Here is a 12,492-nt window from a genome sequence, read left to right as displayed (position 1 = left end):
GATGAGTCTTCTGGGAGACTGGATCGACAATGAATGAAGATTGAGGGCCGAATTTACGAAGCCTGTTTTTCTTAAACGCAGGTGTTTAAAGGGACATTCCTGAGTTTGCTGCACTTTTTAAGATGACAGAGACTTTTTAACGATCGTAATTACATAACAAATATATTTTTCTGCATAAATTTTTAGTGGCTGTATATTAAACGTGTTTCTGATCGTTCTAATATGTGTACTAGGTTAAATTTCATTTTATTTCCAAACATATTGTTTTTTCGTACGTACGAAATTATTTGAAGACAAAATCCAGTTTGGGCTTCTTGGAAATATTAAGACGACCAGAAACACATTGAATATACAAACACTGATATTTTAAACAAGAAAATATATTTAATATATAAGTTTAATCGTAGAAATATTTTACTAGTCGGACACATCTTACAATGGAGCAAACTCAGGAATGTCCCTTTAAGCATTGTAAATGTACGTAGTTACACGCGTCTAAGTCTAAAACAGGCTTTGTAAATTCGGTCCTGAATGAATTAGTTCAATAGTGACAAAATCTATATAAGATAAAGACTAAATGAAAACTGGATCACAAAAGAAATGGTTTATTTAACGACGCACTCAACACATTTTGTTTACAGTTATATGGCGTCAGACATATGGTTAAGGACGACACAGATATTGAGAGAGGAAACCCGTTGTCGCCACTTCATAGGCTACTCTTTCGATTAGCAGCAAGGAACCTCTTATGTGCACCATCCCACAGGCAAGGTAATACATACCACGGCCTTTGATATACCAGTCGTGGTGCACTGGCTGGAATGAGAAATAGCCCAATGGGCCCACCGACGGGGATCGAATCCACCCAGGAAATGTTTTATTTAACGACGCACTCAACACATTTTATTTACGGTTATATGGCGTCAGACATATGGTTAAAGACCACACAGATATTAAGAGAGGAAACCCGTTGTCGTCACTTCATGGGCTACTCTTTTCGATTAGCAGCAAGGCATCTTTTATACGCAACATCCCACAGACAGGACAGTACATGCCACAGCATTTGGAACGAGACTAGCCCAATGAGCCCACAGATGGGGATCGATCCTAGAGCGACCGGGCATCAAATGAGCGCTTTACCACTGGGCTAGATTCCGCCCCATGAGCGTACGAACATCTTACGCTGGTGAAAATACTCAAATTCGGACAAAAACGATAGGAATATTCGGGCAAGTTGAGCTAACCTAAAACGTTTTCACCATTTATTTCCATCATTTTAACCATGTCACCGGTCTCGGTGGTGTCGTGGTTAGGCCATCGGTCTACAGGCTGGTAGGTACTGGGTTCGGATCCCAGTCGAGGCATGGGATTTTTAATCCAGATACCGACTCCAAACCCTGAGTGAGTGCTCCGCAAGGCTCAATGGGTAGGTGTAAACCACTTGCACCGACCAGTGATCCATAACTGGTTCAACAAAGGCCATGGTTTGTGCAATCCTGCCTGTGGGAAGCGCAAATAAAATATCCCTTGCTGCTAATCGGAAGGAGTAGCCCATGTAGTGGCGACAGCGGGTTTCCTCTCAAGATCTGTGTGGTCCTTAACCATATGTCTGACGCCATATAACCGTAAATAAAATGTGTTGAGTGCGTCGTTAAATAAACCATTTCTTTTTTTCTAACCACAATGTTAGTTGTAATCCATGTGAAAATGCGTACTGATTTGTATACAACCCTATATAACTGTTCGGCAGCAATGCTAATATAAATAAATGTTGTTATCCAGATTCGGGAATGCTCATTCAATTTGGGCAAAAATCACCCCACCCACCCCTACAAAAAACGCAGACCATACGCCTATGTTTCGCCCCAAGAATAGATTAAAGACCCAATCAAGACAAAGTGAAGACTAATGTTCAATGCTAGACCAAAACTAAATATATAAAATTAGTTTAACCTTATTTATCTCCAGAGCGGCGCACGACAGCTACGATTCCCAACAAACAGGCGAAAGAATGCTGAAGTGTTTGTTTTGCCCTTTCAGAGCAAAGGGTTAGTTTATCTGGGAGACCTTGATCTAGATATCCGAGTGTGACGGAGTTCCACCTTTCCTGATAAGAGGTTGGCGAACTAAAATCCTGACTGCACGTATATCGCGAGGGAGTGACTCGACCTTAATTCTTTTTTGTTTAGTGATAGCCTATCGGGCTACCAGGTTATAAAATCTGGAAGCCCCCAGTAAACAGTGGTAGCCTCATACTTTTAATAAGAAGTTTGTTTGTTTGTTTTGTTTACTGACACCACTGGAGCATGTTGATTTTTTTTATTAATCATCGGCTGCTGGATGTCAAACATATGGTCATTTTGACACAGTCATAGAGAGGAAACCGGCTACAGTTTTCAACTAGTAGCAAGGGATATTTTATAGGCACCATAACCCAGACAGCATTGCACATCCCACTGCTTTTGATATACCAGTCCAGCGTGGTGCACTAGTTGGAACGAGAAATATCCCGATGGACCCACCGATGGGATCGATCCCAAATCGACCGCGCATCAAGCGAGCGCTTTACCACTGGGCTACGTCGTAATTTTAATACATAATAATTTTAAGACATAGAGATAAAAGCAAAACCATTTATATTTATTTCAACATAATTATTGTTTTAGGTGGGATTTTATAGATGTTTAAACGTCTTATTGATTGCGAAGTACTAGTAACTGGATGTGCAAAAACAACATCTAGTAGCCCGACGGACTGCCGGGTTTCGACATCTGGTAGCCCGCGGAGGAAATTGGTAGACTTTTTTGTATTTGGACATGTTATTTCGTACACACCCATGGGAGAGATCACCTGTTGGAGATCCATTTTCGTCTGCACCATTCGTTGTAGCCCCGTCGGTTCCAGCCAGTGCTCCACAACTGGTGTATCAAAGGCCGTGGTATGTATTATCCTGTCTGTGGGATGGCGCATATAAAAGATCCCTTGCTGCTAATCGAAAAGAGTAGCCCATGAAGTGGCGACAGCGGGTTTCCTCTCTCAATACCTGTGTGGTCCGTAACCATATGTCTCACGCCATATAACCGTAAATAAAATGTGTTGAGTGCGTCGTTAAATAAAACATTTCCTTTCTTCCTTCCATTCGTTGGAGATCAGTTTGTGAGACTAGTGATTGGTTGCTCCACGGCGATGACCTGGTCGCCACAGCCATGTCATCGAATAAAAATAGCACGACCGAAACTTATTGCTCTGTGACGCACTATATTATTGCACGAGCTTGTGTGTCGTACTAATTATTACACGAGTGTCAGGATTCTTGTGTTGCCTGAACGAGAGCGAATAGTATACACGAATCGTGACCCGAGTTTCGTCAAAGCAGTACGATTCACAAGCGAGTGTAATAATTTCTCTATTATCCATATTATCCTAAATATTATTTATCAATATAATAATTATTATAGCTCGTTTAGTATTCAATATATATCGTCGCGTGAGAGCCTAAAACGTATTTATTATTATTATTATTATTATTTTAAATTATTATTAATTATTAGTTGTTGTTTTTTGCATATTGTCAAAAAACATCGTAGCTCTACCGTTAAAAGCATTGCTTATATAGAATGATTTCTATGGTCGTAAGTGAATAATAGCTATGAAATTACAAATCGACTCAAAGAAAAATAGACACAACTGACACACACGACTTTCCTCTATTTCCATGCTGTACATTAAATGAACACGACCGGTCGTATGTGGCAGATACAGTCTTATTAAAGGGACATTCCTGAGTTTGCTGCACTTTTTTAAGATATTATTGACTAACAAAGACTTTTGAACGATTGTAATTACATATCAAATATATTTGTCTGCATAAAATATTAGTGGTTGTATATTAAACGTGTTTCTGATCGTTCTAATATTTGTACTAGGTTAAAGGGACATTCCTGAGTTTGCTGCATTGCAAAATGTTTCCGACTAATAAAATATTTTTACGATTAAACTTGCATATTAAATATATTTTCTTGTTTAGAATATCAGTGTCTGTATATTCAATGTGTTTCTGGTCGTCTTAATATGTGTAAGAAGCCCAAAATGGATTTTGTCTTCAAAAAAAAAAAAAAAAAAAAGGAAATAAAAGGAAATTTAACCTAGTACAAATATTAGAACGTTTAATATACAGCCACTAATATTTTACGCAGAAAAATATATTTGATATGTATTTACAATCGTCAAAAAGTCTTTATTTGTCGATAACATCTTAAAACGTGCAGCAAACTCAGGAATGTCCCTTTAAATTTCATTTTATTTCTAAAAATATAACTTTTTCGTACGTACGAAATTATTTGAAGGCAAAATCCAGTTTGGGCTTCTTACAAATATTAAGACGACCAGAAACACATTGAATATACAGACACTGATATTCTAAACCAGAAAATATATTTATTATGTAAGTTTAATCGTAGAAACATTTTATTAGTCGGAAACATCTTACAATGCAGCAACTCAGGAATGTCCCTTTAAAAATATGATTCGTTATATCATTGTGTGTGATTTAGGTAGTGTTAGATGCGACCCATTAATAATTGTCGTACGTACCACTTACAGCTGTCAGAAAATCGTAGTCTGTATCACCTGCAGATGCAAAAGGGTAGAACTGACACTTACAATAGCGAAACATGATTTGCTTACTTGAACATGTCGGTCCCCGTCGGTGGGCCCATTGGGCTATTTCTCGCGCCAGCCAGTGCTCCACAATTGGTATAACAAAGGCCGTGGTATGTACTATTCTGTCTGTGGGATTGTACCTATAAAAGATCCCTTTCTGCTAATTGAAAAGAGTAGCCCATGAAGTGGCGACAGCGGGTTTCCTCTCTCAATATCTGTGTCGTCCTTAACCATATGTCTGACGCCATATAACCGTAAATAAAATGTGTTGAGTGCGTCGTTAAATAAACCATTTCTTTTTTTCTAACCACAATGTTAGTTGTAATCCATGTGAAAATGCGTACTGATTTGTATACAACCCTATATAACTGTTCGGCAGCAATGCTAATATAAATAAATGTTGTTATCCAGATTCGGGAATGCTCATTCAATTTGGGCAAAAATCACCCCACCCACCCCTACAAAAATCGCAGACCATACGCCTATGTTTCGCCCCAAGAATAGATTAAAGACCCAATCAAGACAAAGTGAAGACTAATGTTCAATGCTAGACCAAAACTAAATATATAAAATTAGTTTAACCTTATTTATCTCCAGAGCGGCGCACGACAGCTACGATTCCCAACAAACAGGCGAAAGAATGCTGAAGTGTTTGTTTTGCCCTTTCAGAGCAAAGGGTTAGTTTATCTGGGAGACCTTGATCTAGATATCCGAGTGTGACGGAGTTCCACCTTTCCTGATAAGAGGTTGGCGAACTAAAATCCTGACTGCACGTATATCGCGAGGGAGTGACTCGACCTTAATTCTTTTTTGTTTAGTGATAGCCTATCGGGCTACCAGGTTATAAAATCTGGAAGCCCCCAGTAAACAGTGGTAGCCTCATACTTTTAATAAGAAGTTTGTTTGTTTGTTTTGTTTACTGACACCACTGGAGCATGTTGATTTTTTTTATTAATCATCGGCTGCTGGATGTCAAACATATGGTCATTTTGACACAGTCATAGAGAGGAAACCGGCTACAGTTTTCAACTAGTAGCAAGGGATATTTTATAGGCACCATAACCCAGACAGCATTGCACATCCCACTGCTTTTGATATACCAGTCGTGGTGCACTAGTTGGAACGAGAAATATCCCGATGGACCCACCGATGGGGATCGATCCCAAATCGACCGCGCATCAAGCGAGCGCTTTACCACTGGGCTACGTCGTAATTTTAATACATAATAATTTTAAGACATAGAGATAAAAGCAAAACCATTTATATTTATTTCAACATAATTATTGTTTTAGGTGGGATTTTATAGATGTTTAAACGTCTTATTGATTGCGAAGTACTAGTAACTGGATGTGCAAAAACAACATCTAGTAGCCCGACGGACTGCCGGGTTTCGACATCTGGTAGCCCGCGGAGGAAATTGGTAGACTTTTTTGTATTTGGACATGTTATTTCGTACACACCCATGGGAGAGATCACCTGTTGGAGATCCATTTTCGTCTGCACCATTCGTTGTAGCCCCGTCGGTTCCAGCCAGTGCTCCACAACTGGTGTATCAAAGGCCGTGGTATGTATTATCCTGTCTGTGGGATGGCGCATATAAAAGATCCCTTGCTGCTAATCGAAAAGAGTAGCCCATGAAGTGGCGACAGCGGGTTTCCTCTCTCAATACCTGTGTGGTCCGTAACCATATGTCTCACGCCATATAACCGTAAATAAAATGTGTTGAGTGCGTCGTTAAATAAAACATTTCCTTTCTTCCTTCCATTCGTTGGAGATCAGTTTGTGAGACTAGTGATTGGTTGCTCCACGGCGATGACCTGGTCGCCACAGCCATGTCATCGAATAAAAATAGCACGACCGAAACTTATTGCTCTGTGACGCACTATATTATTGCACGAGCTTGTGTGTCGTACTAATTATTACACGAGTGTCAGGATTCTTGTGTTGCCTGAACGAGAGCGAATAGTATACACGAATCGTGACCCGAGTTTCGTCAAAGCAGTACGATTCACAAGCGAGTGTAATAATTTCTCTATTATCCATATTATCCTAAATATTATTTATCAATATAATAATTATTATAGCTCGTTTAGTATTCAATATATATCGTCGCGTGAGAGCCTAAAACGTATTTATTATTATTATTATTATTATTTTAAATTATTATTAATTATTAGTTGTTGTTTTTTGCATATTGTCAAAAAAACATCGTAGCTCTACCGTTAAAAGCATTGCTTATATAGAATGATTTCTATGGTCGTAAGTGAATAATAGCTATGAAATTACAAATCGACTCAAAGAAAAATAGACACAACTGACACACACGACTTTCCTCTATTTCCATGCTGTACATTAAATGAACACGACCGGTCGTATGTGGCAGATACAGTCTTATTAAAGGGACATTCCTGAGTTTGCTGCACTTTTTTAAGATATTATTGACTAACAAAGACTTTTGAACGATTGTAATTACATATCAAATATATTTGTCTGCATAAAATATTAGTGGTTGTATATTAAACGTGTTTCTGATCGTTCTAATATTTGTACTAGGTTAAAGGGACATTCCTGAGTTTGCTGCATTGCAAAATGTTTCCGACTAATAAAATATTTTTACGATTAAACTTGCATATTAAATATATTTTCTTGTTTAGAATATCAGTGTCTGTATATTCAATGTGTTTCTGGTCGTCTTAATATGTGTAAGAAGCCCAAAATGGATTTTGTCTTCAAAAAAAAAAAAAAAAAAAGGAAATAAAAGGAAATTTAACCTAGTACAAATATTAGAACGTTTAATATACAGCCACTAATATTTTACGCAGAAAAATATATTTGATATGTATTTACAATCGTCAAAAAGTCTTTATTTGTCGATAACATCTTAAAACGTGCAGCAAACTCAGGAATGTCCCTTTAAATTTCATTTTATTTCTAAAAATATAACTTTTTCGTACGTACGAAATTATTTGAAGGCAAAATCCAGTTTGGGCTTCTTACAAATATTAAGACGACCAGAAACACATTGAATATACAGACACTGATATTCTAAACCAGAAAATATATTTATTATGTAAGTTTAATCGTAGAAACATTTTATTAGTCGGAAACATCTTACAATGCAGCAACTCAGGAATGTCCCTTTAAAAATATGATTCGTTATATCATTGTGTGTGATTTAGGTAGTGTTAGATGCGACCCATTAATAATTGTCGTACGTACCACTTACAGCTGTCAGAAAATCGTAGTCTGTATCACCTGCAGATGCAAAAGGGTAGAACTGACACTTACAACAGCGAAACATGATTTGCTTACTTGAACATGTCGGTCCCCGTCGGTGGGCCCATTGGGCTATTTCTCGCGCCAGCCAGTGCTCCACAATTGGTATAACGGGTTTCCTCTCTCAATATCTGTGTCGTCCTTAACCATATGTCTGACGCCATATAACCGTAAATAAAATGTGTTGAGTGCGTCGTTAAATAAACTATTTCCTTCCTTCTCCTATTTTCATACTGTCCATTAAATAGTCGTATGTGGCAGATACACCCTTATAAAAATATGATTCGTTATATAAGAATTGTTTCTCATTTTTTAGGAATTTATCGATGTATAAAAGTCACAAATGGTATAAAATCGCGTGACTTTTATACATCGCGTTATTCCTAAAAAATTAGAAACAATTCTTATAATTACAAACAGTACAAGAAGTGTACCTTAAAACACTCAAAAATAATTTCTTTCGTTCTTACCGTCAAACATGTTCTGTAAATAAGCGTAGGAATACATGTATACATACTATTGGATGTTTTGGGTTTTTTTTTTAACAGAATAAAAACAAATAAAAAATATAATATTGTAAAAAAACATTATTTATAACATGAATATCTCATCCAGTTTCCCTTATTTTTTAATCGAGAAAACAGGTCATTTCCTTGTTCTATTTTTAAAACGATCACCGAACTGGGTCATTGGTCTTCTCGCCCATCCAGCTAAAAATAGTTCCAATCGATCTTGGTCTTCCGTGATGACGTATTTTTATGAGGTTTATGGAAGTATAACGCTTGGTTTTTTAGTGACGTCAGCCAATCAGAATACAGTAAATTGTATAAATTCGAAAAGTTTGTAATTATATCATTGTGTGTGATGTAGGTCGTAAGTGGCAGATACGACCGTTAAAGGGACATACCCTAGTTTCAACCCCCCTAAAATTAACACTAAGTTTAGTTAATTTACAAACCTTGTAACACATTTGGATAAAGTTACAATTGAGTGAAACATGATTCTGTGACTTTGAAATGGTGAAATACCCTCTAAAAATAGATTAAAACTCGACTCCATGACTGTTACTTCTCAGACGCACGTGCGTTTTTAAAAATATTAGAAATGCACTTTGTGATATTAAAAATACCAGGATGACCAAAAACATTTAGAATGTACGGAAATTGATAATCTAAACAATAAAATCTAAGAAAAATATGACTTAAGTTATCAAAAACGGTTATAATAGTAAAAAAATACGTGTTAGTGTTTAAAAACTAGGGTATGTCCCTTTAATAATTGTCGTAAATACCACTTACAGCTGCCACAAAATCATAGTCTGTATCACTTGCAAATGCAAAAGGGTTAACTGAACACGATTTGCTTATTTGAACATGCCGGAAGAAGAAAGTCGATGTGTCTTTTTTACGGAAATAACTAATACACCTAATATGCTATAAATATCGCAATTACTCAGATAAATCGTAAACGTGTTCAAGTTGCGTTGATATTAAAACAAATTCGACATCTTAACTACTGAAGAAGAAAATCAGTTTTTCTTAATTATCTCGGCTCTTTAAAACCACAGTCTGGTGCACTTACGTCGTTTTGGTTCTCACACGACGATCTATGAAACGGATTTCTCTGTGGTGAATATTTAAAGGGACATTCCTGAGTTTGCTGCATTGTAAGATGCTTCCGACTACTAAAATATTTCTATAACTAAACTTACATATTAAATATATTTTCTTGTTTAGAATATTCGTACGAACGAAAAAGTAACATTTTAGGAAATAAAATGAAATTTAACCTAATACAAATATTAAAACGATCAAAAACACGTTTAATATACAGCTACTAATATTTTATGCAAAAAAAAATATTTGATATGTAATTACAATCGTTAAAAAGTCTCCGTTAGTCGATCACATATTTTAAAAATTGCAGCAAACTCAGGAATGTCCCTTTAACTGGAAACACCGTAAGCACGAGTTTTAGGATATGAAAGAAAGAGAATACCGTTTAACCGGAAATGTCTATGGGATTTTATTTTTATGGGGTTTTTTTTTTAGGTTAAGTGAACAGCCTCAAACATATAACACCTTGAAAATATATTTTAAAAATATGAATAAATTATATCAGAAATATTCATCTAGATCATTATAATAAACTGACATTTTGAGGGAGTCTTGTATTCCCTGCTAGGCACAAACGACAGGGAACAAAGGGTATACTGGGGCGTAGCCAGAGAGGAAAAAACTCCGAGGCAAACCCAGACCTGTAAAATAAATATCAGTGTCATGGGAGAAATAAAATAAATAGAAGGAAATTACAAACGAGGCAAGCGCCTCGGCTGCCTCATGCTGGCTACGCCATTTATATACTGATTCATCTTACTATATTAGCATGGGTCGAAATTGGCTGAAATTCCTGCCGGACATTCGGTCTTATAAGCCGAATGAAAACTCGAGCAATATTCCATGAAAATATAAAGTAAACATGGTCTCACATCACACTTTTTAATAATCGAAACATACTTTCAAGAAAAATAAATGCATAGTGATAAAAGTACATTTACTTGAGTAGGGACGATGAGTTTCGACTCCCAGAAGCCTACACGCGCCTCTGTTGTGTTGTTAAACATTATGGTTACACACCACCATTAATTACTCCATACAGTTCAATACAATCTCTATGTCAGAATATATTCTGTGAAAAATACAACACTCTTGAGAGGGTCATGTGACTACTAATTTTAGGGAGTGCTCTCAAAAGACAAGTACTGTGTAAAAAACAACAACATAGGTCGACCACGACATTTTTCAGATAACAGCCTGACAACCGCCTTGTGTTACTGTTATACAAATGGCACCATGCCACTTGCATATTTGTTATCAGTTAGTACTACATATAACAAGCAACTTGAAACCAATGCGTTATTTAGATACTACAAAGGACAACCTACTTATAAGCATCAAAGACAGATTTCAAAAAGCATATCAGAATTTTGAAGTATTTGTTTTATGGGGAACTATTTCTTAAACCGGACTATATTAACGATACGACAAAATGGCGGTGTGTTGTTTTAAATAAATGTCTATAGCTACCAGCCGGAAAAAATAAGCCATACACTCTGACGTCCCCCCCCCCCCCCCCCTTCCACACCCCCCCCCCCCCCCCCCCCCCTCCCTCGGAGTCCCGTTTGTTCCATGGTTGGAGGGCCGGACGTAGTCCATTGTTTAAGGCGAGATTTAGCTCAGTCGGTACAACGATGGCCTGGAATTCTTGGCTCGTAGGATCTATCCTCCTCGATGGACCCACTGGTTGGTTGTTGTTTTTTTTCAGTCCAAACCATTACCTCCGCGACTAGTATAACAAAGGCTGTGGTACGTGCTATCCTGTTTGTGGGAAAGTACATTTAAATACTACAGAAGTCAGCCTACCTGTAAACATCAAGGAAAGATTTTAAAAGGCATATCAGAATTTTGTAGTCTTTGTTTTATGAGGAAATATTGCCATTTAAAAAATCCATTACTATTAATGGAACCAATGCCGGCCTCAGTGGTGTAATGGTTAGGCCATCAGACTTGGGGCAGGCAGGTACTGGGTTCGTATCCCACCTGAGGCAATGGGGTATTTTTCAAGCCAGAGTGCGTGCATTGGTAGGTGCAAGGCCACATATACCGAGTTTCACCTACTTCACGGGTGTGATTATGGGTGTGTCTCCCGAGTGTATTAACCCCACATGGATGGGGGATGATTGCCCGGCACAGACTGCAGGTTCCGTGTACCCCGGTATCGGGTGATACGGAGATAGCTAACCGACAGCAAGCGTGGAGCACGGACCTGTCAAATAGGCCCATACCGAAATGGAAATACTGCAGCTACACCATTCATCTTACCATTATCCATGTTTGTAATGTGAAAACAAAAAATGTCTTTGTCTCTGTGTTAAATGTTTGTGGCGTTTCGAAAAACCGACAACTAAAACAACAAAACAACAATAACAACAATTCATGGGGAAATGTAGCGGGCGTGTCAGAATACGTATCAGAAGTACCAAATGTTTGACATCCATTGGTTAATTAATCAACGTGCTCTAGTGGTGTCGTTAACCAAGACAAACTCTTTTTTTAGACAAGTGGTAAAGCACTCACATGATTTGTGATCAATGCAAGATCGATCTCCATTGGTCTATTTCTCGTTCCAGCCAGTGCTCCACAATTGGCATATCAAAGGCCGTGGTATGTGCTATCCTGTTTGTGGGATACTGCCAATCGACAGATAGTCAATTGATTGGCGGAAACGGCTTTTCTCTTTCATTATCTGTGTGGTCAATAACCATAGTATGTCCGACCCCATATAACCGAAAATAAAAACGTGTCGAGCGCGTCATTAAGTTTTATTTCCTTTCATTAATGTATGAATAGACAAGGATGTACGCATCTAAATTCAAACATAATTTTATGCTTGCATATTTATAATAGTTATAATTTTCCTACTTTTTCCTCTATCGGTCTATGGCCATTTCTAACGTTCGCTGTACTGGTTTATGCGCTTCACGCTAAAACAAAT

Source organism: Gigantopelta aegis, chromosome 1 (assembly GCF_016097555.1).
Source record: "Gigantopelta aegis isolate Gae_Host chromosome 1, Gae_host_genome, whole genome shotgun sequence".
NCBI lineage: Eukaryota > Metazoa > Mollusca > Gastropoda > Neomphalida > Peltospiridae > Gigantopelta > Gigantopelta aegis.
The sequence above is the reverse complement of the archived record's forward strand: the minus strand, read 5'-3'. Positions refer to the sequence as shown.